The sequence below is a fragment of the Triplophysa rosa genome, linkage group LG1, assembly GCF_024868665.1.
Source record: "Triplophysa rosa linkage group LG1, Trosa_1v2, whole genome shotgun sequence".
NCBI classification, from domain to species: Eukaryota; Metazoa; Chordata; class Actinopteri; order Cypriniformes; family Nemacheilidae; genus Triplophysa; species Triplophysa rosa.
The window spans coordinates 14,702,804-14,728,956 of NC_079890.1; the positions used below are offsets into that span (position 1 = coordinate 14,702,804).

The following is a 26,153-nucleotide window of genomic DNA, read 5'->3' on the forward strand; positions in this document are numbered from 1 at the left end:
CACATCCATATTTAATGGCCCACCTGAATGGTTCAAATTCAACCTGCAGCTCACTTTTACATTTTATAACATTTTACCTTTATTTCAACTCCACATTTTTCTGACTCATTCTGTGCTGCTTTTGTCTGTTAGAGAGTCAGCCACTCAAAATAAAAATCTTTACATGACTGTCATTGTAGCTGGAAAGGACGTTTGCTATAAAACACCCTTGATTGGACTTTTTTGTGTCCTAGTGTTAGGATAGGCCTCCGATGAGATCTTTATCTGTAATTGGAGAGCAATTACAGTCTCTCCACTGCTGTATCTTGTTCTTTGAAAGCACCTGTGAGACATGCTGCTCCTCCCAAAGCTCCACAGCAGGAACTGCCACATCTCACTGCATCTGATTAGAAGAAGTGAGAGGTGGGCTACTGCGTGTGTATGTGTGCGCGCGTGTGTTCGCCAGCCTGGTGGGCACGAGTTTGATCACATCCGCTTTTCTGCTTATTTTGCAATAAGCGGGCTGTTTTTCCTCCTCCAGCAGAAATCCACACAAGACCATCCTCTGAGAATTGTGGCATTTCCATTTATTGATGTTTGGCTGCTATTTCATATACATTTGTTATTCCACACTCTGGATTTCAAAGAGAATAAGAAAAGACCCATTATGCAAATGCTGCCCTGTTCTGTTAAATTCGCTGAACGTCTCAGGCATTAATGCTTCAGAAAATATTTCACAAGTCACACGTACAGCATAAGCATGCATGCAACTCTACATTTAAAGGCTTTGACATCCAAGGATTTGATGACATTGAGTGTTCGAAAAACATTTAACCTTTGTTCGTTCCAATTCGTTTAAGTATCTAGCGCGTTATTTTGTATCAAAATTCCACCGCATCACAGACCCTATTGTGTTCGCCATGTACAGTAATTCAATTCAGCTGTGAATAGGTGGTTATTTAGAACAGAATAGAGGTTCATTGGAAATGCCGAAGGTATGTTGTATTTGAATTTGAATGCTGTCAATGTCCTTCATTTGAATGAATACCTGAATAATAGATGGAAGAGATTGGGGGTAAATTGCTCTTTATTCACCGCCCATTAAAATGTGACAACTCTCAGCAGTATTTTCGGCAATAATGTCCATGGCGATGGCTGCAGTCATTGCCAAGAATCATTTACAAATATGCACTTGATTATAGACTGTTTGTCAATATTGACATGAATCTGGGTGGCGTTCTCTCCGCAGGACTTCTCCAAATGCTCTCTGGTGAATTGGCGGCGACTGTTTACTAAATGTCTAGAAGTGACTGAATTAATTACTGCAAAACTGTGTGGAGCATTTCTCCACAAGTCTCCATAAATTTGTCACAACATGGTGTGTTTTGGAGCGGCGGAAAAGATTCCATTTTCTAAATAGCCACCTGTTTCGACGTGAAATCTGTGTTTTTAACTACTCTAACCTTGTTTTAGGAATGAAAACGTTGCTGACCCTGGGGTTTGAAAAGTTGATCATAGCTTTTATGCAATCAAACATCAGAAAAATAAAACCAAAAGCATTGATGTTCCAGCATTGTATAACTTAATGTTTATGGTTTAATTAAATGTTTAAGATTAAAAGTTTTTACTTTTGCTGGGGGGCCTGACTTAAGTGATAATGATAGAACATATCATTTCAATTCACTGCATTCACCTTCCATTGTGATACCTTATGCATGCACCTATATTTCACTTTCAGCTGACCCAACTTCCTTCCCCTTTGTCTTAAAATGTGAAGGGACATTACAAATTCACTGTGATATCCATTGTGCGCCCAACAAATAATGTCGAGGGGTGAATCACAAATTCTCTCCTTTCTGGATGAATTCATATCTCCTCGGCTGTGTTCATTCATTACTGTGTTTTAAGACTTCATGTTGTCTCGACATGGCAATCCTAATACTGCAGGGATCCTTATAACGTCTACATCTGACGTATTCATTCACCTAAGGGAGGCTGATATTCTAATACAAAAGGTACTCGGAATCCAAAATGGTATCCTATGCTCTTTTATCACCATTGATTTACTTATCTGTATTTTCGGAGAGAGATAGTAAATAATTGAAGAGGTCGGTATAACATCATTCAATGTTCTTTTAAACACATTCCTGCATATCTAACAGAAGAATAGATGAAACTGGAACAGACTTCATGCGCCTAATACCTTTGAGTCCTGCCGCAGCTTTAGCTGAACGTTAGAGACAAAGATTTACCCACGTCTTAAATGTCAAGCCGCCTTTGTTTGTTCTCAACAACAATAAAGATGTTAATATTCGCAGAATCTAACATCTAGGATTTCTCATTCAAACATGCGAACAAGATAAGAGAGAAAGCGTAACAGCTCGAGACAAATGATTACCTCTGCATACATTAAAATGACTCGTGCAACAAAGCACTGAAACATTTTGCCTAAATGCCTGGCATTTATAATACCTACAGTGAATTGGGCTTTTTGTAAACATAAATGAGGTAAATGTCCTTGAGCTGTTTAGTTGATCTATCAGTTCTTTTAACTTTGGAAGCTTTTCGCTGCACCTCTCACATCAAATTAAAACAGAGCACAGTCTCAAGGCACAAAACATAACACTTCGGCTTCGTTTTCTTGCTGTGTTTGCGAAACCTGCCAATTAATCATTAATGAAAGCATTTAATGAGGCCCACCTAAAGCTTTTAGTGTTCTGCACCAGCTTCGCACTACATGTTTCTTTAGGGGCTTATTTAGATGTGATAGTAAGTTCACATACATATTTGCCCTCCATCAACAAAGACTGCAGATTGCTGCGTTGCAAACGCTTTTATGACTATGAAAAGCCCATGCATTAATGTTAAGTTTGTGCATATCAGTATTGAAACATTATGAAACTGTAATTCAAATCAGGGGTTTTCAAACGGGTCTGGATCCCCTGGGGCAAGTGAAAGTTGCTACAGTAAAAATACATTTGAATTGAAAATGTTTCTCTTCGGGGTTCATCCAACAAGTGTGGCCAACTGTTTAGGTTTGGAAACAATATGTGGTCTTTATATAATATTTATCTAACAAGTTTAATTTTTTTATATTAAAGTTTATATATGTCAATACATGTATTTTAGAAAGGGGGTCTCTCACAAAAGGTTAATCTTATTTGGGGGTCCTTGGCATCATAAAGTTTGAAAACCCCTGATCAAAAAAAAAAAATTGCCTCCAAATTGTTTTTGCCCTTAAATTTTTGTCATATTGATACATATTTTGTCATATTATACGTGTATAATGACAACAGCTGGCCGTTCTGTCATATTAATGCTATGCTGCAGGATATATTGTTTCAAAGGGTGAAAAAACAATGTTTGGTGCTTTCCTCAGATCAGAAAACACAGGGAGAGAGCAAGTGTACACCTTTAACACATGTTACACCACTTGTGTTCAATCAAAGTCAGATTAGATCCATATATCTACAGAGAGAGAGAGTTCATCTGTTTTAATCATTTAGATTCGCATGATTTACACAATTGATCATTATCTGATAAGATTCTAAATCAGTAAAAATGTTGACATTGATGTTGTCATTATGCAAGCACGAGCATGTAGCTCTCCATATTTAAACATATTCAAACAACTGCCCCAATCAACTATTTACATAAAAATATTACATATTAAAAATTAAATTCGAATGAAATGTATAGCCAGCCATTGAAAACAGAGTACTACTTTTCTAAACCTTGTTTACACATTTCTTGATAAATGTATAGCTTAAATGCATTGCAAGTTGCTTCGGATAAAAGTGTCTGCCAAATGCATCAATGTCAAAGAATAATGTAACAAACAGTGATTTTCCCAGTATGCCCACAGAATGCATATTATTTACAGAACATTATTATCCTGTAGTGTAAGTGCAATGCTTTTATACTTCTTGTTTTTGCTGCAGGCCTATTCAGAGATTTTGACATTTATTTTTGAGTGTGTGACAGATAGAGCATTCTGTTTGGATCACCAAGCGTGTTTTGTGTTTGATCTTGTAGAGCATGTATGACTTCCACTAAAGAATTTACATTACAAAACAGCAGTCTTCTCTCAAATGAATGCCCATGGTTAAAAAAAATCCTAGAAGTGTACCTTATAGCTTTTTATCCCAAACAACTTATATGTTCAACAAAACTTTTGTTTCTGTTTCATCAGTGACAGCTTCACTCATATTTCAATATTTAAAAGAATGTTCACCCAAAAGAGAAAATTCTGTCATGATTTACACACCCTCTTGTCATTTCAAACCTGTAAGGCTTTCTTTCTTCTGCAGAACACAAAAGAAGATATTTTGAAAAATGTTGTTAAGTAAACAACGGCTGTACCCATTGACTTGTATGGACACAAAATCAATGCAAGTGAATGGGGATCAACGGTGTTACCAACCTTTTTCAAATGATCTTCTTTTATGTTCAGCAGAAGAAAGATATTCATACAGGTTTGAAATGACAAGAGGGCGAGAATAGATGACAGAACCCGGATAAATTGGCAATACTCAAAAAATTAAGGCAAGTCGTTGCCTCAATTTTTTTGAGTTTTAGTGGTTCTTGCGCAGAACTTTAAAATGTTTGATTACTGTTAAATTAAAGTTCTTAATAAGTCGTAAGTGTGACTTAAATATTTAATCCTTATCACGAAATTAAGTATACAGAATTTAAATCATAAGTTTACAAACATGGATTTTTAAATTAACAAAAAATCAAACACCCTGACTTATGCAACCCAAAATGAACAGGAAGAGACTTATTTCAGAACGATATCACTTGTCATTGCTCACTTGCCACATTTCACATATGATTACAGGTTACAGGTCCCATGGCCTCCCACAGCCTTAGCACATGCACCACTCTTCTGAACAATGGTATAACCACAAATCTGAGAAATATGTCAAAATCTTCTAAATATCCAATATAAGTGAACATTAAACACTAACAAGTCTTTAACTTTACTGAAGAACACATAAAATTATCATATTTTAAAATGTACTAATGCAGTCTAATGCAAAGCATGCTGGGAAGTGGAAATCCTTCTCGACCAATTGTGTTGAATTAACGTCTTTAAATTAAGTAAATTGAACAAGGAGTTTTGGTCTAAACTAAAAGTTAATCAAAAATAATAATTATACTTTACTCAAAGGTAAAAATTTCAGGAACTTACAATATTTAGTAGTAGAACCTTTTTTATAAATTAGGTTTATTTTGAGCATTTGGGTTTACAGTAATTGTAAGCTTCTTAAGCTTTTTTGCAGATCCTTTCAAATATGTGATGTAAGCAGTAATGAGATTTAATATGCTTAGCACATGTCCATTCCACTGTATTGTTATCTTTAATTAAAGTCTTCAGACGTGCACAGAACAAAATAATGGATTAAGTTTTCCAACCGCATCCATTAAAAATACCTCTGCCAGTGTTTCCTGCCACATAATGGTTTGCAGTTTGTCATTTTCCTTTTATACGCAGACCCTATAAGCGATGCTTAAACCTCTCAACTAAAACGGCAGACACGGTGCTGTGTTGCTAGTTCAAGTGAAAATTTACTTACTGAAGATGGTTTGGAGAATCTAAATCAAGCAAGGTCAAAACAGTCAGTAGCCTATATGTTCTCCTTTACAGAGTGACAGACACAGTTCTGTAGATTCAGACTAAAATTCACATTGCTTATTAATTAAACACATCAGTCATATTTCCATGTCTTCCGCAGACATGAAAATGTATGAAATCAGTTTTAATAGAAGCCTCGTGTGAGCACATCCTACACGAGGCAGTTGAAAGTACCAGACAATTATATTTGTGAAGTGTTGTTTGCTGGTTCTCAAGTAATCATAGCAAATCATATACGGCAGCTCTCATATTTCTTTTGACAGAGGAGTGCGGCCTAATTAAACATGCAGAACTGGAGAAGAACACATGTTAATTTAATGTAACAAAAATGTTGATTTTTATGCAGGCCTTTTTAAAATATTAATAGAGTTTGCTTGAATTTCATGATGCATCAAAGCATTTTATGATATGCTCTAACAAGCTGGACAAAACATTAGTCCAGACCAGACCTACAGGCTTGAACCTGCTCCCTCACACCCACAAACTGCTTAATTACAGGCTCCTTGCTCAAGAATGACCTTGTGATTTTAGGATTTTGTTAAAGGGACACAAAAACAGACTTCGACATTTGTTCAGAGCGAATCAGTTAAGACCTACAAACTGTTAGGAAGACGAAAATGAATTTGTGTTTGAGTAACTATTTTGCACAGTCAAGGCCAAACTAAGTACATTCAGTGGCAATAATTAAGAATAAAACAAACTTACAATTTATTAGGCCTAATAAAAAGGATTCTCTTCAAAAGACGTTTTAACTCTTGGTGGTCTTTCTCATATTGCTTAAATCAAATTTGAAAGCTGGAGACCCGTATTAGGCTACTCAAAATTGCTTTTAATTTACACTTAGCCTAGTCCCCTACACGGATGTTAACACGTGACCAGCTAAAAATGTACATATGAATTTTAGTTACATTTTTAAAGAAATAGTTTGAAATATATGAGTAAAATGCGTATGAAAAACGGCTGGTCACACGCATAAACATACTTTTTAATTTCCCAGTCGAAGAAGGCGTGACCGGATGTGAAAAGGGCGTAGACCAGTCTGCATGGGTGCAAGGTTTGTTGTGGCAGTTGTTCGAGCTGATCATTTAGCGTTTGAGAATACAATAACACTATTTTAAAGTCTCATTTTAATTTGCCCAAATCCTAAAATGTGACTTAGATTTGGAAACATTACCGTTTGAGACAGATACCATCAACAAGTAACGTTAAACAAGTTCGCGAAATCGAAACTCTCGTGTTGAATATATCTGCTAATAAATTGGTAGTTTAATGATTTAAAACATGAAGGAATAATGGGAATGAATGAAAAGAAACGCTTGTTTGTTCTATTTACTCAGACCAGGACTAAATGTTTGATTTTTAAATTAAAAGTAGTTGTCAAGTTATCAAAGAGAGCTGCTCTAGAGCTACACGTGATTTGCGTGCTGATTCCTTTACCAAACAAGACAGATACGTGATTCAAACATGTATATTTTATTTAATCTTCACGACATCATGTAGTACAACATGTACAGTGTGAGCAGGTAATGTAACAGGTGTAATACCCGAAGTAATCAATGGGTGGCGCATTCGCCCTGTACATTGATGAGCAGCGCCTACCTGGCGCATGCTGTACCTGCCTTTTGCATGTGTACGCGGGTTCTTGTTTTTTATTCACTCTGTGTGCTCTGTTCAAATAGGTCTTTATGTTCAGCAATTACTTACAATAATAGCTCATCACACATACAATTAAAACGAATTTATAATACACTAGGCTATATGAAAACAAACAATTGACAACTGAAAAAGTATAGGCTGTGGCTGCCTACAAACATCACTTCAACATTTACAATGCGCGTATGATGTCTAAAAATGCCGTCTAGACAGCAGCCTGATGTGTTTACTTTTTGAGAATCAGTTCGTTTGGTTCATTTTTATTTCACGAAATGCTGTGCGCTAAAATGTTGTCTGTTTACATTTTTTTTTTCCAGTTTGTGTGAGAACACCGACATTGTACATCATTGCACCATCCAGAAAGATGTCTTTGCTTCTTTCCCAGCACGTGAGTGCATTTCTATTTCAATTGATTACAGCCGGGCGAATTTAAAATGAAAGGCAGAATAATAATTGTCAGTGTTTTAAAGACCTTGCAGGCGTTTAAGGAAACTTTTCACAGACATTGTTTTACGGAAAATATTTTCAGTGTCATTCTGCAGGCTGAAAAAGAGAAAAGTTTCAGTGCTATGGCGTTATTGCCTTGAAGGCGATGCTTTGTTTGAATAATTAATCTTCTCTTTGGTGTAGATAGAATCTGGGGATGAAGATGTGACGCGTGGATAGGATTTTTCTCAGGAAAAAAGGGAATGTGAAAATGAAAGACAGACAAGAGCCAGAGCAGATGTGATGAGATGTTGTGAAAGGATATCTATTCTGGCATACCCTCTACATCCTTAATCCTCTCGCTCTCTCTCTCTTTTTCTCTCTCACTCACTCACTCACTCACTCACTCACTCACTCACTCACACTCTTCCTCCCTCCCTCTCTCCCCCTTTCTTTAGCCCTGTGTGACTCTTCAGTTAACAAACAGTATTTTCTTCTACATCTGCCCATATCATTGTAAGTACATTGCATTATCTATTGTTTAAATTCGTATCGAATTTCTGAGGCTTTATTTTCAGCACACAGTATATTTGCATTAAAAATAGAACGCATGCAATTTTATTGAAATTAAAGCGACACTTGACATGCGAATTATAGATGCGATTGTTTACTTTAATTTTTGTTTGACCTATTAACTTTAGCTTTAACTGCCTGTCTTTGGAAATATTGACGCCGTGTAAGACAGAGGTTTATTTGTAGTTTTCGATGTCTGCATAAATTCCAGCATTCCAATAACAGTGTCAGGACTAACCTGCATTCCTAAAGTGCGCTTTACATTCAGCTCGCCAAACTTAGTGCATCTTGATCTGATTTGATCTGTGACATTTCTAAGATCAGTTTCTTCACGACTGTCTGGATGTATCTAATTATAGGGTGGATCTTTATAAAAGGGTTTGTAGAGGAATGCCTGTGAGTGAGTGCGTTTCGTTTAATGCATTGTATTACTGGGTCTTTAAATAGGCTATTTCTATTTTATTGACAGTGTAAATGAAGCCGCGTTACAGTCTAAAAACATCAAACTATGTTAAACATATTTTAGTGTTTTAAAAATAATTAGGCTACTTATAGGCTATCATTAAATTCAGATTTTTTTTAAGAAGCTGTAAAACATTTCAAACATTGTAATATCGTTTACTAGAATGATCAAATCGTTATGCTTTGCTCTGTGAAGTAAAAAAACAGAGTTTAAAATTTCACTTTTTTCTTTTGTATTTGAGAGACGTTATTGCTTAATTGTTTTAGAGGTAGTTTACTGGGGATATCCCATTTCTGGACACGGTATTTTAATCAAACAAGTTGCTTAAAAAATCATAATAAAAAATAAAAAATCATTTAATACATAAATGGTCTGCTCAACATCTAAGGATACCCTGAAAGTTCTACATGCATTCTGACCCGAGGTGCCCTTTTGATAGCTGACACAACACAAACTACAAAATAATTCTAGATGTAAAACGTTATCTTGTAATGCTTGAAGATACATTCGCGATGGACAAAGAGACGCCGCAATTCTAATAGCTGGAGTCTTTTCACGAAGCTATTATTCACATTTCGACTTTTCAACAACAATAAATATATTCATGATAAGCTTTAAATATAGGCCTATGTACGTACAGTACAAATTTGAATTACCTCATAACAATTTACTAATTTAAAATTATTGCATCTTAAAATTCCATCAAAGTTCTCATGGGCAGTTTTTAAATAGCATGCAAACTGAAAGTGTGACAAACGTTACAATATTGCTTTAATAGATAATAATTAGTGATTTCTGCCGTCCTATCCAACTTTAAAAATACTTTATTAAACGTTATTTTATGATATTTTTTTCTTTTAAAGCAGAGAAACAGTAGAGAAAGACATGTCCATATTTTCCACTTGACATCTTCACGTCTGTGTGGCAATTTCATTGATGTTCTGCCTTAGCGGTCCTTGACTTAACCCTTAATGGAAAAAAGTATAGTTCTATGCAAAGATTAAGAATCAAATAGAGGTTACTATCTTTGCTGTGCAATTGCAAATAAAAAAAGTGGGCTATATAGATATATATTTTTTAATATACGCTTAAAATATAATGTAAAAACAGCGCACTGACATTTGCACCGTATATAAATATGTATATGTGTACTATATTTTATTTCTTATAGCCCGTAACCGGCGCCTGGTATTTGAGGTGGAAAATTATTACCTGAGCTTCGACTTTTCCCCTCAATCCCCATTCTACCCCACCCGTTAAAGACTCTCTCTCTCTCTCTCTCTCTCTCTCTCTCTCTCTCCTGTGTTGTCTGGGAGGGGGAGCCCTGCCTCTTTCCTCAGATCAATGCCCTGGCCACTCACTTTCTGATGTTGCACGACGGGAAATGCTTTGAATACTTGCGACATGGCCGCTTGCATTGATTGCCAAAATTGGCAGCAGTAACCATCGTCTTCTCTCGCGTCTGTTTTTGTAGTGTGGTAAAAACGCGATAATACACTTACAACCGCTCTCAGCAATTTTGACAGTTCAACTTCACATAGCCAAAGCGGGATTCCCTCTTCGGTCAGTGGAAGCGACACACTTTTTTTTCCTTTCCTGTTCTGCAGATCAGTGTTTTTTATTTCTAACCTGTTTCAAAACCAAAAACGGGATTCGGCGAAGACCATCGTGTGTTCTTGGTACCCTGCTCGCATCAAGGTAAACTTTTATCACTGATAACCTGTCGTGCGTGATTTCATGTCTTGTCGTCATGTTGGTCTTCGTGTGACATCGAAACACCTCTGCTCACTGCTTAAAAAGGTACATCTACTGTGTTTATATGTTAGCGTCGTCTTTATACTTTGTTTATAGTGACGTCTTTGAATTTTTACTTGATGTTTGTCTTTTCAGCGAAAAGTGATGCGTAACACTTCGCACGTCGATACAATCGCCGAGGAGCGTGTAATGCTTATTTCCTCTCAAAATTGCTACGTGCGTACCTATGCTGGGAAAAACGTTCACTATACGTGACACTTATTGTCTCTCTAAGTACTCCCTGAAGTAAAATGTTTTGTTTGTAACGTTACTTTACTGTCCGCTGTTAAACTAATGTAGTGTAGCCTACACATGACGCACGCGCCACACTAAAACAACAACGCAGTGTATTTCAACTATATTATAATGTGCACGTCTGATGTCTAAAAATACTAGTGCGACGCAATATTCTTAGTTATTTTGAAGTAATCGTTGTAGTCTATAGTTGTCATCCGGACGACGGAGAACTTCCCTTTAGCCTACAGGAGGCTATTTCAGTTCTGTCCACAGAGCGGTACTATTCATTGACAAAAACGGGAGAAACGGTGCACTAGGTACAGTACTCGCAAGAGCCCTACAGATCCGATTCGACGTCTTTAAAGTTTGTCTTTATTAACAAATGGACATGCTTTGTGTATTTAGGAACGGACATAGGCTATCCTGTCCATAAGATGGTCAAGCAAGTAGGCTTTATGGTTTAAAGATAACAAGGCTAAATTGTTCTCCGTGCGAGCATGGGAATCGTTTCTTAACTTTCGCTCGAGGTCAGGCATATTGACCCTTGAAGAATGCCTAAGCCATAAATTTAAAATGAACTCCTCATCCAAAGCTGATCCATTTAGAGACAATATGCAACCTGGACAAGCAGACTCTTTTCAGACTCCCAGCTTGAAAAACGTACCGCGTTCAGAGTGAAAGTAAGTGAACTCCAGGAATTGTTACGCGTCCATTTATTTCATCATAAAGCATGTTATTTTATCTGCAAGTGAAAATCGCTTGTTACATTGTTAATGGTTATCGCGATTGTTTCTCTTTTTTATTAAAGCAAATAATAGACAGGGGAAATGTTTTAAATAACTAAATCAGAGAGTTGTTCAAAATAATATTTACTATGACCTTTACCTTAAAATCATTTTTTTGAAAAATATTTTTACATCGATTGTCATTTTACACAGACATAAGAGTGCATAAGAGTGAGTTTATATTTTGTCATTTGTATTTAATTGTAGGCTATGCGATTTGATGCTTTTGAGATTTCCAGAAACAGTGTGAAGAGGACAAATAGAACTCAATGTGTGTGAACTCAGTCTGTAGGACACAGATAGCCCATCATCTCGTGGGTGTTTCCCAAAAGAAGACCCTTTACAGACACGGATAAGCGCTTTTCAACTGCTGGACGAGATGTGATAATATTTTAATAAGAAACATAACACAGAACGCCGACGACGTATGCCGGAATAAAAAAACTTACGAGGAGTCATCACCGCAACCTTTCAGATACATACGGAAAATAACAAAAAGGCAAATACAAAAACAAAAACAATTCTTTTTCCACACTTTGCAGTCATTAGAAAGCGAGACACTCTGTCCCTACTTTTGCTTTTAAAAGCTCACAGAAGAAACACAAAAGCCGTGTTGTTCTCGTGCAGGGACGCAACCTGACACCTTAATTAAACACAGCTTAACTTTGCTAGTTTTTCTCTCCTGAAATTGTGTCCAGTCTGTAAGAATAACCGGGTGTCTAATAATACATTCTTGTCTTAAGTGAGAGGGGGCTGTTTGAAAAACAATCCCCTTGGCTTGTCCCTCTGTTGGGGTGAAGTTGAGCCCGTAATGGCATTTTGTTTTGAGCAGTTGCTGTTAGCTGTTTCCTCATAAGGTAAGATGGCACTGGAGCCCAATGGAACATTTATAATTAGACTGCCAGTTCAGCACATTGTCCTGATCGCTATACAGGGATCTGCTGCACTCAATAGAGATAGACGCCGATTCACTGCCTTTCAGAAAGGATGGCTTTTGATAGACAACATGACCGACTGACAAACATCGAAGATATATTTTTAAAGTCATGTGCATAAAAAGACAGAAAAGAAGTACCTGTATAACAGCGTCGGAATGTAAAAATCAATAAGTGTTATGCAGAACGTGCATGCATATAATATAATACTTCTATGGAAATTTAGTAAATGTCTTTTTTACTATAAACACACTCCTTAAATGTCCGCATCCGCAAACATTTTAAACTTCACCGCAACGTGCTAAGTTTTTATTCATCCTCATTTCTAAACCTGGGTAGGATTTCCCTTTTTTTACGCTCAAATTAAGTATAAATGAAGGTTTTTATAACGAGTCAACAGACAAATATTCCTCCGATGCACTTTCATTTTCAATAGAATTAAAGCGTCCGAGACACATGACAATCTCCATGTCTTTTTTCAGGGCTTTCTGTCCGTGGATTTGGAGAGGAACTTGTGGTTTTGTGCGAGCAAAGAGCATTTCCTTACTGGATCCGACGAGCAGATATTTACAGACAGATCGCAGACGAACGCTTATGGTGCCAGTAAGTTCAGAGATTTTCACCACATTTTGCTTTGTGATGCCTTTGAACAGATCTTCTGTCTGATATCACTTATGAATTGACGTATGGCAATATGTATTTTTATTTTATGAAATGTTCGATTGTAGTTTGCCTTTTGTCTTTGATTCTGTACACGCTTATATCTCACTCAAGTGTTGGTAAAATATTTGTTTCGGTATTGAAGTCCCGATGAAAGATTTTTTGCATTGACTGAGTAATTTCCTGGTCGAAATCATGGCAAGCATAAAATCTGTAAATGCCTTTACGTTTTGCAGAAACATTTTCATATCCACATAATCTCATTCGTGGATTTTCTTAAATAGCAATAGTCATCCATGTCAAAATTTATTATATGGATATCAGGCTATTGCATTTATCTAATATTCCTGGAATGAGACAAGTGCTTTTCTGTCTATTATGGTATAACCATAACTTAGTAGCCTATCTGTAAAGAGACTTTTGATGGCTTCTTCTGGGATGTTAATTGTATAGCTGGCATCAGTCCAATGTGCTATCAATCTAAAAATCTGGACAGTAAAATGAACTTTAAACAATTCTCTTTCATGTGTTTGTGTAGCCAGCCAGAGTCTGTTGTTTTCAGAGGTTGTCTGCCATAGGTCTTAGTACTTGTGAATCATTGTCTCCGATTTTCTGTATTTCGCTACCCATACTTAAAAGTTTATTATATTTTCAGTGAATTTACACAGCTCAGTAATTTACACACATTTTTTGGCTTTGTTTGATTATTTATAGTTTTATTATAATACCTATTTGGCTTTTTTATTACATTTTATTTAGCTTTGATTGTAATTACTTACCTCAGTAAAGCAACGTTTATGTGCATGTCTTTAATGTTTAAAGAATGTTTAAACACCTTAAGTGGATGTATTTCATAAAGAAACATTAAGGATGAAGGGACATAATGGTTCTTTTTTTAGCTGTGAGGCCAAGTTTAGGTTATTCTAGTTTATGAACAATCACATTATAATATCATCAGAATACATTTTTAAAAGTTATATTGCATTAAGAACAAATACTTTTTACCTTACTCCACTGAATTGATGTTGAATTATATTTTCATTTTAAATTCACAGCGCTTATACACACACACATTTAGCATTTGAAGGAATGTGCCAGTGTAACTTACACAAAGACGTACTGTATGTAGTGGAATTGAACATGATGAAACAGTGAAAGATGCTCAGGTGTAATTCTCATCCGGCCTTGCCTTGTATCGGTGGGGTTAGAACAGTGCCAGCAGAATCCTAATGATAAACAACACTGGAGGTAAACAACAGCAGGCCTGGTAAAGGTAAGCAGCACGCCAGCCGTAGGGGAGGAATGCATGAGGAGGAAATGCGCAGCACATGTTGTGACATCTGTCTTTATAAGTGTTAGCTAATTTGCTGTGGAATATTTCAACAATGATCAAAACCGATGGCAACATGTTTATTAGAAGGCTTTTTTCTTTTGTGGCAGAATCTCTCAAGCTTACGTGTTATTGAAGGACTAATAATTAGTCAAATAAAAAGTGCTTGTTTTTCATGTAAGGCATGCATTTATTTTCAGTTTACAGGAATCGGTTTCCTCGTATTTGTATTTTTTTATGTATGCCGATTTTGTGTAGATTTTGTGTCAGAGCAGTCCACTGCAGTTTTGGAGGATGTTAGACACATTGTCATGAATGCTCAATTTCCCCGTGTCCCTTATGATTGAGTAATTTACGTACCCATGCTGACCCTGCATGCACAGACAAATCAAAGCTGTGTAACAATCAAATGACTGTTGGTAAATAAATAAATAAATAGAGTTATAGTTTTGTGAAGACCTTTAACATTAAGACTGAAATATTTCTTTCCCCCGGCGCAAGTACAGATTATCCAACCTATACTTATCGGTGCCTTAACAACACTCCCAAATTGCAGTCTTGCCCCTGCAAAAGATAGTAAAGCTTTAGCTCTTGAGGCCTTGAGAAATACCAATACAGCTGGGCAAGTCTTTCTGCGGCAGTCCAAAACGTGTTTTTTTCTGAAAGGGTTTTTGCCCCTTTCCAACCTCTGGTCTAGACATTGCACCTGCTCAAGAATTGAAAATTGAATATGTCTTTGATTTCTCTGACACTCTTTGTATATGAAGGGCATCTTTTTGCCTAGAGATGAAAGTATGTTCATGTGTAGCCCAACGCAACCAGCAGGTCAGAAGCTTTCACTCCCGAATATTACTAAATTTCTTTCTGTCGCAACATTTTCAGATAACAGTTCCTGCTAGCACAGGAATAGCTCTTTGTATTTATCTCATAAAATACACCATTGCTCTAATTCAGCCGATCTTGAACTTTACAACAGTCAGGTGTTGTGAGACCCACAATGCCGACAATTCTTTGGAATTAGGTGCATGACATACGTTGGTAATATTTCCCTACCGTTCTCTCTCTCCTTATAGCTCTTTCATAAGCAAACATGAATATGTAGATGCGATGTTCGGGATCTCCGGCGCTGTGAGGTTGTTGACACTGGCTTTATTGGTGGTTATTATCAGCATTATCAGGTCTAGGCTGTGGTGCAGCATATTGTTTTTTCAAATCAGAAGAAGATTTCTGCGGTGCAATAGAAGATTCTGGGTCCATTTCCATTTCAAAGAGGTTCACTGTGCTTGCTGGCAGTAATTAAAATGCAGTGGTTAGGAGCCCGTGTACACACACACACTCGCTCTGGGGTGGAGGGTTTGCTGGGAGAGAGCGAGCATGGGGAACCGTGTGCAGGCGGTTGACTCCTGCATGCGTCTTCAAATGCACTTATAATTTTGTACAAATATTTATGCCAGTCCACGCTCTTTTGCGGAGAGCTTGTCTCCTGGCCAAAACCATTTCAAGACAAAGTTAGTTTGCTTTTTCCTCAACCTTCTTGTTGTGGTGCCTCTCTATCACTACAGCTGCTCGCTGACACACAGACTTTGGCACTTGTTTAACCTTTAATTGGTGCATGAATAAATAATAGGACTCATTCTTTTGATATACAAAAAGATACGGACTCTATTTAAGACTTTTCTACAGTGTGCTTGCTGTGGACGTTTTTATTGTTTATTTTACCTTTTAATTATTTTTTGCTTGCATCAAAATTTTTGGATTAGCAGTTAGTGACTTCTTGTTGTGTTTTATCTCTTAAGGTTTCCGGTACTTCTGTTTGTGCGTGTTTGTTAAGTTAAAAGGAATTATGCATTGTAATTTTAGATAGATTGTCTTTTTTTTTAGCTTTTTTATCAAAATATTTGATTAAAAAATGCCAACCATTAAAATAAATATTTATGTTCAAGTTGTAGGTTGTGTATTATATCTGTATGAAGAAAGTGCGCTTTGTCAGCTAATGCACCGTCAAATACAGCTGGTGTCAAGACTGTGTTAGGTCCAATGAGCATTTTAATACAACATTTGTGAGAATCCTGGTTCTCTTTGGTGAAGAATAACCAACCCTTAACCTAAGATACTACATATTCTGTTACAAAAGGATATGCATAGCAGTCAACAGAAGACTCTGCTCATTCCGGATGCGTTGCAGTTAGATGTGAGCCAGGTAGATCAGGCTGGCAGATTACGAGTAGTATTCTGTACCTACAAGTGACAAACAGGTCAATATGTCATGCAGCTCTACGTTCTTATGAAGAGTCTTATAAGATGGAACACTGACTTAAGCAGTGAGTTGGTTTAAGTAAAATAAAACAGTCAAGCCCTGCAATCTGACATGCTCCATAGAGAAAGCTTGATTTGAACACAGAGATTTGTTATTTGTGTTAAGAAAGAAATATCCATGCAAACCTCACAGCAGAGTTCTCGTCTAGACGGGGCCTTTGAATTTTCAGGGACTTTTCTGTTTTGTGAAAGAAAGTCTTCAACAACTGTTTAGTAATCAAGTTGGCTATGGCTTTCTTGATAATAGGAATCTTTTAGAATGCGTGTTTAATAAGTACGGCTATTTAGATATTTGCTACAACCCAGAAGCTGGTAGTCTATTGCAAATAAAACCTGTTAATTCTTGTCTTTAGTAGTGATAGGACATCTTAAAGTCTGGAAAATAATATGGAAACATTTAAAGAAAGATGCCAAAATCACATAAGCCACCCTTTTTTCAGCGTGTATGGAAACTCAGGATGCATAATGCCAAAAACAAATTAAAGTGACAAAGAAGGGTGGTAAGAGGAGGGGAGGAATTCTGTGGCTGTGGTTCTGACAGTAGTTCAGCTGAAACCAGCTCCTTTTGTTTCCTTACTCCATGATTATGTTCACCCTCTCACAGTTTTAAAGGCTTTCTGCTGTCGGTGCTACTTGTGCGTCATGAGAAAATGGCTTCAGCAGACCAAACCGCAGCTGTTCTCTCTCTCTCTCTCTCTCTCTCTCTCTCTCTCTCTCTCACTTATCATTCTCTGTCCTTTCTTTCCTTCTGAAGGAGGAAGTTAAAGCCTCTGACTGTTACCTGACAGTCGGTGGAATAAGATGTAGCATTCACTCTGCACAGCAGCAAACAGACAGGCTGAGCGAAAGCACTTGACTACCGCTATGGATGTGTCCATGAACAGCCTTTGATGACGGGGCAAGTGGTGACAGCAGCTGATGTGATGAGTTTGTGTGTGTGTGTTAGCGTGATCTGCCATTCTTGCCTTCACAGTTTAGAGAGCGGATGAGAGCGGCTTGTCTGAGTGGTCTTCATGTGAAAAGACTCGGCACTTAATGATGTTAGTCTTATTTCAAAGCTGCAGCCGTGGAGTTGGGTGTCTTTGTTGAGAACCGTACGGACTGCGTAACTCTGTGTTGATGTTCTTCGGGTCACGGAACCACCGACTACGAGATTGTAGACAGGAGAGTAGGTTCTTAAATCTAATGCCGACATGTTAAAGGAATAGTTCACCCAAAAATGAAAATTCTGTCATGAATTACTCACCCTCAAGTTGTTCCAGACCTGTATCATTTTCTTGGTTTGGTTGAACACAAAGAATGATGTTTGGAAGAATGTTAACAATTGAGATTTCTGAGGCACCATTGATTACCATAGACTACCATTTTCATTTTTGGGTGAACTATCCCTTTATTAACAAATCTGCGGTATATCGGCATATATAGTCATATATATATATATATACAGTATATATATAGTATTTTTCTCTTCCTGTCTCTCTCTTTCTCTCTCTGGCTTTGCAATATTAAGTGCAAACACCAAGCTGGAAAAAGTGAGTATTTTCTTGCGGAGGAGTGGAAGACAAATTGAAATTGATTAAAAAAAATCGTCCTCTTTTGAATTTGTTTATCATGCTAAATCTTTGGGGCAGGAAGGGCTTGGAACGTAATTCAAATTCAGATTTTTCAATGCGTCTCAATGTGAAAGCTAAATAGTGAACTGTCACGTGGTGCTTGTTTTTTTAATAGGATAACAGAAATCTGTTGAAATAATGGAGCAAATCTTGTGGTTTCACCTCAGCTGCATTTCCGTGGAGCCTTTTTGACTATCATTCAGGTTACCCGCACTGGCACTGGCACACAAACACACCGCACACCCACGCAGACGCACCACTCATCCTAGGCCAGTATTTGGGAACATACAAGCTCCGCAGAGACAGAAAGACAGAAAGGGAGAAGATGGAAAACGGGGAGCTCCTGGCAGGTTTACAGTCTCACCAGCAGGCTTGTCGTCCTGCAGAGCTCCATTATGGGCCCGCAGCTGAAAGGAGCTTTTCGTGCTACGAAAGTGAAACTATGACACAGGGCTAAACCAAACCCCCAAGGGCCTGCCGGGATGCAAATGAGACATTTTCTCACTGCAACACCGGCCGTCACAGTACCAGTCACTTTTCGCTCGTTCTAGAGCCGATCCTTCAGTTACCTTGAAAGCACTTCTCTCCTCCTGGACCCTTTTATTATTATGAGGATGTTATTTGACTATTATGTAAGCATTGTATAAATATTTCAAAACCGTGTCAGAGCAACACATGTTGGTGATTGGGGCTGGTTTAGCTTTGCGCGCGTGCGCGTGAAGGGATGCAAGCTTGAGCGGTGATGGTGCGCGAACAACTTGCGGTGTGGTGTCAGAGGGGAAGAATGTTTTCTGTCTCTGATTGGAGGCAGCGCTTAGACGACAAGAAAGAGAAGTTGTGGGGGGGTGGAGGACGGGAGTAGAGGATGGCCCTGCTCTTCTTCACTGTCGCTAAATTTATTCCATCTGCAGGGTGGAGGAGTTTGGGCCGACTCCAGACCAGAGAGAGGCTTCTAATTAAGTCGTCATCATTATCAACTTGTGGTCACCGATCATCCCGAGCGCTCGCTCGTCCAAGATGAACATTGGAGGCTTTTCCTCCAAGCCCCGTGTTGGACGGAATCAGTGAAGAAGCAGAATAGGAAAGGCTGTTTTTTTTCACTTGGCGTACGCCGAAAAAAGGCACTCAGCCATTTCCACTCAGGTTTAAACAATTACTGCACATCAGAGGGAAGCGGAGGAATCTTAGCTGAGTCTGCTAGACTCATCGCTTTCCCTCGACTCACTCGTTTTCAGAGGAAGCATTAGCCATAGCTAGCATGTTCAAACCTGTAATAATTTCAATTAGAGCCGATAGGCGTGTTTGTCGTATTCGGATCAGCACTGTTTGGAAAGTGTTCCCCTTAAGGGCTGACAGCTCTTAATACGGTATTCCAAGCATAGATATGTGAGTGACACTGAAGAGTGCACTAAAATGCTTTATCAAATCATAATTACAGCCCCAGTGATTAAAGGGGAAGTGACTCTGATTAGAAGAGTTTCTAGGGACGTGGAAACGGGATGAATATTCAAATGGGAAAGGCGAGGAGAAGCAGCATTTGGAGTTTAGTTTTTCTTTTTTTTTCTAGCTCTCTCTCTCTCTGGAGTGAGGTAGCCTATGTGTCTACCAGACTGCTGTGCAACCACAACGCTATGATATCATCTTTACCACACAGATTTAATCTGGGTCCTTTCAGTTCTTGCTATTGGGCAGAAAATGCGCATGCAGATATCGGCCCATTAATGTTAACGCTCTTTCTTAATCTGCTCCATGAGAATATACCAAGAGTGATTTTTTTCTTTCTTTCTCTACCGTAAAAAGCATCTTATTTAGTGTAGCGTGTGCGCTGGACGACAGAGTTTGGTGGATGAAGTCAAGTTTTCGGATCAGTCTGGCATGCGGATTTATCGCAGAAGACTTTCAGCGCATATTAGACTCGAAAATTTGAGGAATGCGAAGGGGGAAATGGCAAGGCCTTATTCTCTCTCTCTCTCTCTCTCTCTCTCTCTCTCCACTCGATGAGTATCACACGTTTTTGTGAACTTCAAAGTATGCACTGTTTAAGCAAAGGAGATAAAGGAGCATATTATTAGCGCCCGTCTTGTGCAGGAAGATTAGAATTGCTTCAGCCTTTTCTCCTCTCACCTCTGAGAACCTCAAACACCGTTCGCCATGTGATAGCCTCTATTTTAGAAATCATTTCAGCGAGCGTTCATAAAACGTAGACTGTGAAATAGACGGCGAGAGCCTCACAATTTTACAATTTCACAACCGACTTCCCTCTTAGAATGACAGTGGCTAACCTGACTATTAGCGCTTTTGATTTCGCCGGGGCATGGTTTTGCGCTCGGCGAGCTATACATAAAAAAGCTTAGGCCCGTTCGAATTTACGGCTAAATGCTGCTTATCTTGCAGGCTTTTCACAGACTTTAGAAAAGAGTTGTATTTCTCCTCCACTTGCAGACATTTTCCACCGTGTTGTTGTGCGGTTGAGCCTCGGCCCTGTTGTGAGGAGCACAAAAAAGAAGCAGCACACCGACAACTTTTATTTCTCTCTTTCAGCACACACACACACAAGCATGTAAACAGACACACGTACACCATACCTGTCAACATTTGAGTACCAAAATCCGGGAGACCCGCCGGGGGGATTGTTTGGTTGAGCAGGGCAAATAGGGCACCCCTCTGTTTTAAATCGTTTTAAATCTTTTAATTACTTTAAATCTAACATAACATAGTTTTCATGTCAAATTCTTAAATGTAAATCTAGGAGACTGTTTAATGCAGCTCACAGGGGCATGAATCCATGAATGGTATAATCTGCAAGGTATCATGTTAATTTAGCATTCAAATTTGGCCAGAGATCTCAACGTCAGACATGAAATAACTTACATCTAAACGCGTTTTGAAAAAGCACGAGCAGTTTGTCCCTTCACGCGTCCCGTAGTTTGGTTGTTTTAACTTTGTTTATTAGTTAGCAGAATGTTTTTATTTTTTATTTACATGGATGGATGTAACAGTGTTTGCATATTATTTACAAGAACCGCTTATGGTCACAGAACGGGAAATATTAGAAATAAACTCTATATTACCTGTTTTTATTCAGAGTTGTCTGCAGAACACAACATCTTTCATAACACGTTTTTAGTAAAAGCAAAGAAATTGTAACAACAACAACAGCTAGTAGACTCTACCGTATCTACATGTCGATGAAACGATTTGTCGTCTTCATTGAGTGGACACGGACTGTGAGGAGCGAGCGTTGAATGGAAAACGAGGAGTGGAGTCTGCGGACCTTTCGCGGTGTAATAAGAGAACGTTTTTCGTGAACCCTCTCTACTCCACTTCGTTTACATCTATTTCGCCTATCAAAGGGCGCCAGCCTGTGAGGGCAAATAGGCAGTGGCTCAAGCCACAGAGACACCCCGTGAATGCGTTAAGGTTCCCGTCGGTCTGGGAGTTTCAAAGGAGAAATAACTGAAATACGGGAGTTTCACGGGAGAAATAACTGAAATACGGGAGTTTCACGGGAGAAATAACTGAAATACGGGAGTTTCACGGGAGAAATAACAAAACGGGAGGGTGGCGGGAGATGGGTGTGAAAAACAGGAGACTCCCGTGAAAAACGGGAGTGTTGACAGGTATGACATACACACATTAAAATGCAGATGTTTCAGGTAGTTTTTATTTTCTAATCATCCACATTCCTCCGAGTTCCTCGTGTTATGTGTGTGTGATTTAGAGAAAGCGTGTAGCAGACCGAGAGAAATAGAGAGAGTGCTAATCTCGTCGACGGCACACTCGACTGCTAAAAAACACTGAAGTGGAAGGTGCAGGAGTTATATCAGCCGAGGGCTCGATCCCGCCGTGCATTTAGCTCGTGTCTTACTCGTATTCCCCCCACGCTTAAACACCTTTCCACATGTCTCCACAAATCCCCACATTTATTTATTTACGTTTCTACTTCCCTCCTAATTTACCCGTCAAAGCCCAGTAGGCCTGGAAAATGTACATTGCTGCTAATCTAAGATACACTCGAAAAGAGCATGCGGCGAACAGTAGTGCCGGTGGAAGCCTCCAGAGATTTTCGTTGGAGCGTTTGCCGGAGAATAATATGAACCATGTGTTTCACGGGCGAGAGAAAATGAGAGACCTTTCATGTGACCCACCTGTCGTGTTTTCAGTGCCGATAATATTAACCTCATGTCACCATTATTTGCCAAGAGATCGCAAGAGTGTGTGTGTGTGTGTATGGATACCAGGGGAGACCCACCTCACTAGAGCTCTGGCACCTGTTTTTGACACACATTCAGAGAGCTCTCATAAAACAGAGAAACAGATCTCGCTAAAGCACAAATAAACAGAACCGGCAGCACACAGTGGTTGATATGTTGTAAAAAAAAATTTTGGCTTCTAAACGGTCTGTTGTGTAGTTAAAGCCTATGCCTTTGCACACTTAAAAGTTAGTTTCTCAGGGTTCCTCATGTTTCACATGGTCTGTGTCATGTTGTAATAAATTCCCTGGGCACGATCGGAATATAATAACTGTTTAACACTATTTCTTTTACCCCCCTTTGCCTTGAGAAAATGCAAAAGTGCACCACAGGGCATATGGTTGGACCCGTGATGTAAGTTGTTATTGCTGGATAGGTAGGATAGGAAAAATTGGATTATTTTCCAAAAATCCACTGTGCGAGGAGCATTATGTCACAAAGGCGACATTGTAGCCAGTTGGGTGTGTTGCGGTATGAGCCCATGCGTGTGCACCAGCTCACTCCCTTGTTCTATATGTTCTCCAACCACCCTGATGTAGACACATGACTTGCGTCATGGCACTTCCTTTCTCCAGTGCAGAAATTATGGAAACTACATAATGGAGAGGAACAAAACTTGCATAGTGGAAAAAAGTAAGTAGTGTATATTGCCACTCATTACGCCTGTCCATTTTACAAGTCAATGCTAAATGTTATTTGCTTTATAAAGTATGTAAAGCATATCTTTAACACCATTTTTAGTTGGATTGTGGCTTTCTAACAATATTAGGATCGGCAGATTAAAGCTGTCTGGTTTGGTGGCCAGAGGGCAACAATAATCTCACTCTCCAATTTGCGGCCACCGTCATGTGACGCCTGTCGTTTTGCTCCGCTAAGACGGAGCGGATTTCTTTAAAGACGTCCTCCGTCGGCTGCATTCCGATCTGATTGCCTCGCGCATAATAAGAGTATCATAGGAAGGGACGTGCATCTAATCTCCTGTTTTGCGCTAATTGAATTCTGCACTAAAATATGCTGGCAGGAGCCTTTACCTTGTTTGATTTATTTATTGCCTGACTGGAGAGGTAATTTGACCTCCTCATTTCAAAGGCTCTTTTTTCCTGCAGAAAAAGAGTGTTAAACTCAATTACACCGGCGATCAGTGACTCAAACACTACATTTGTTTTCTCTGAGGGGGGAAGAAGGAAACCACGGAGAAGAGAGCTACTTCGCATGCGCTCTGCTCCTTTTTAATACTTGCATCTGAGCAGCCGTAGCGTATGGGCCGGGGCTACTGCAGGAGAGAGAGAGAGAGAGAGAGAGAGAGAGAGAGAGAGAGAGAGAGAGAGAGAGAGAGAGAGAGAGCAACTCCCTGCCATGTCAGCTGAGATTTGTGTCCATCTTTTAAATCATTTGCCTCTCTAGAAAATTAAGAAAGCAGCAAATACATGATTTTTCTTCTACTACTAACTATCCAATTGCATTCCAACATATGGAGGGTAATTGTGGATTTTGAGGTGAATTTTCATAAAAATATGTGTTTGGATATTTTTATTAATATAGATTTTGTATCAAATATTTAATCACATGAGTACAATGAGATCTGTTATCATTCTTGCTGAAGGACCTTGTAGATTTTGCATTTTAGCGTCTTATATTTGAATAGAAGCTACAGTAAATGAAAAGCATTGTGAGCGTTCTTCACTATTTATATCTTCTTCAGCGCACATCCCCCGTTGACCCGCACCAAACACAATTACAGCAGGAATTCATGGGCATGCTCTTGAACTTTGAATAAAAGAAAATAAAACGAATAAAATACAGTTTTTAGAGTTTCCCCTTTATTTTTGCTCACGCACCTCCGCTCCGCCTGGGAAAACACTGCAGAATGTTTCTGTTTTTTCATGAAGCCACCAGACAAAACCCTGGAGCACAATGTGCTCCTCCCCGCTTGCTGGTAAAAGAATTAAAAGTCAACTTGTGCATGAAGTATGCAAGTACAGATGAGTCGTAACCTCTTTCTTGTTATTCATATTGAGACCTGAAATAGTTTTCAGATTTGACATACCACACGAACTCATCCTTGGGGATCCAAGGCCTCTTCTGGCGAGCTCGCCCGAGGCTCCCTGAATCCTTCTGAAAGAGAACGCGGCACACAATTAATTTTTCTCCTTTGTGTTCTTGACCGTGTTGCTTCATTTAAATTGTATCTTGTTCATTCATTGAGGATGCAAACAGAGTCGCTTCAATTCAATTGCAAATGTAATATTTGAAAAAAAGAAGAAAAAAAACGGGCCGTGCGCACACTCCTGCTCCTCTACTAGAACAACACAAGTAATTTGTGCACAACCGGTGAGTCTGGCTGTCACCTGATCTTTTCTGTATCAATTGATTCCATTCTGGTTTAATTCACCATATGATTGACTTTCAGCGCGGCTTACCGTTGGAAAAATATCCCTGTACAGACCGAGGCCTTAAATAGCGCAGTAATTTGAATACAGATGCTTGCTGCTTAGACCTTGTCACTTGAAATGTCTCCGAGTCAGGAAACAATTGCAGGTTGATTATTTCGCCACTGACAGAAGTTGCAGGTTCTTTGTGCATCAGACATATTTGCATTTAAATGCTTATTGTAAGCTGCCAAAGCTTATGCTGTCTGATTGTCTGCACAACCTGTTTTTTTTTTGGAAAACATAATAAAACGAATTGCAATAACGGATACTGAAATTATTTTGGAGGCAATCAATGTTTTCATGCTTTGGTTATCAGTCACATAAATTCTTGCGTCTGTGTGTGTTTTATTAGTTTGATTTGATGTTTTGCAGCATTTAAATTCAGAATTTCGACAACGTTTCAGCAATGTTCCTTCTTTCTGTGTTATTCCACATTCTTGACCTGTGTGTGCATGCCTCGTGCCTTTATCTTTGTATATGTTTCTCGTGTGTGTGTGTGTGTGTATTGTACCATAAAAGTGTGTGTGTGTGTATACGTATGTTCCTGCTGCTTCAGGCTTTAGGTCCTTTGTCCTGCAGCACTCAGCATGTCTGCCTCCTCAGGAGATCCAGGGCTCTCTCTCGTCTGGCCACACAAAGGCACTGGCTTTCTTTGAGGTGTTAAAAACTTCCATTTATGCATTCCCTGGACAAAAAGCTCCCGGACCCATTTTCGAGTCCATTGGCAACACAGGCAGACATTGTGGCCACGCTTCTTCTGCACTCATTTCACAGATTCTAAAACCGGTATGTGGTGAACAGGATTTCAGCAGCTAAAATGCCCCGTGAGAGTGCGGGCGATAAGAGAGCGAGAGAGAGAGTACAGCAGGCGGCCCCCGTCAGCTAGAAGATGAGACCGGGAGGATAAACACATTACCTGAGAGAGAACCGGGCTTGTTTCCATGACCCAACTCAATAGTAGGGGACGGATAAATTGGGAAAAAGAAAGAAAAAGTGCCTCGCACAGCGGCTGGGGAATAAACTCCATCGACTTATTCCAAATCAATGACAAAAAAAAGACAAGGCC

The 26,153-nt window shown here is 38.9% G+C and overlaps 1 protein-coding gene across 8 annotated transcripts in view; it reads left to right on the top strand.

The window, feature by feature from the left end:
- The first annotated feature begins 6,655 nt into the window (after positions 1 to 6,655).
- sox6 (SRY-box transcription factor 6) overlaps positions 6,656 to 26,153 on the top strand; it is a 158,406-nt gene continuing 138,908 nt past the window's right edge. For 3 of the 8 annotated variants that reach the window (XM_057333265.1, XM_057333257.1, XM_057333275.1), the window contains exons 1-2: positions 9,592 to 10,430; positions 12,966 to 13,086. The gene's annotated coding sequence lies outside the window, so the exon portion shown is untranslated. Of the gene's footprint in view, positions 6,672 to 7,587; positions 7,659 to 7,900; positions 8,213 to 9,588; positions 10,431 to 10,915; positions 11,444 to 12,965; positions 13,087 to 26,153 lie in introns of those variants that run through there. The other 5 variants (XM_057333222.1, XM_057333230.1, XM_057333205.1 and 2 more) reach the window with 5 other exon arrangements.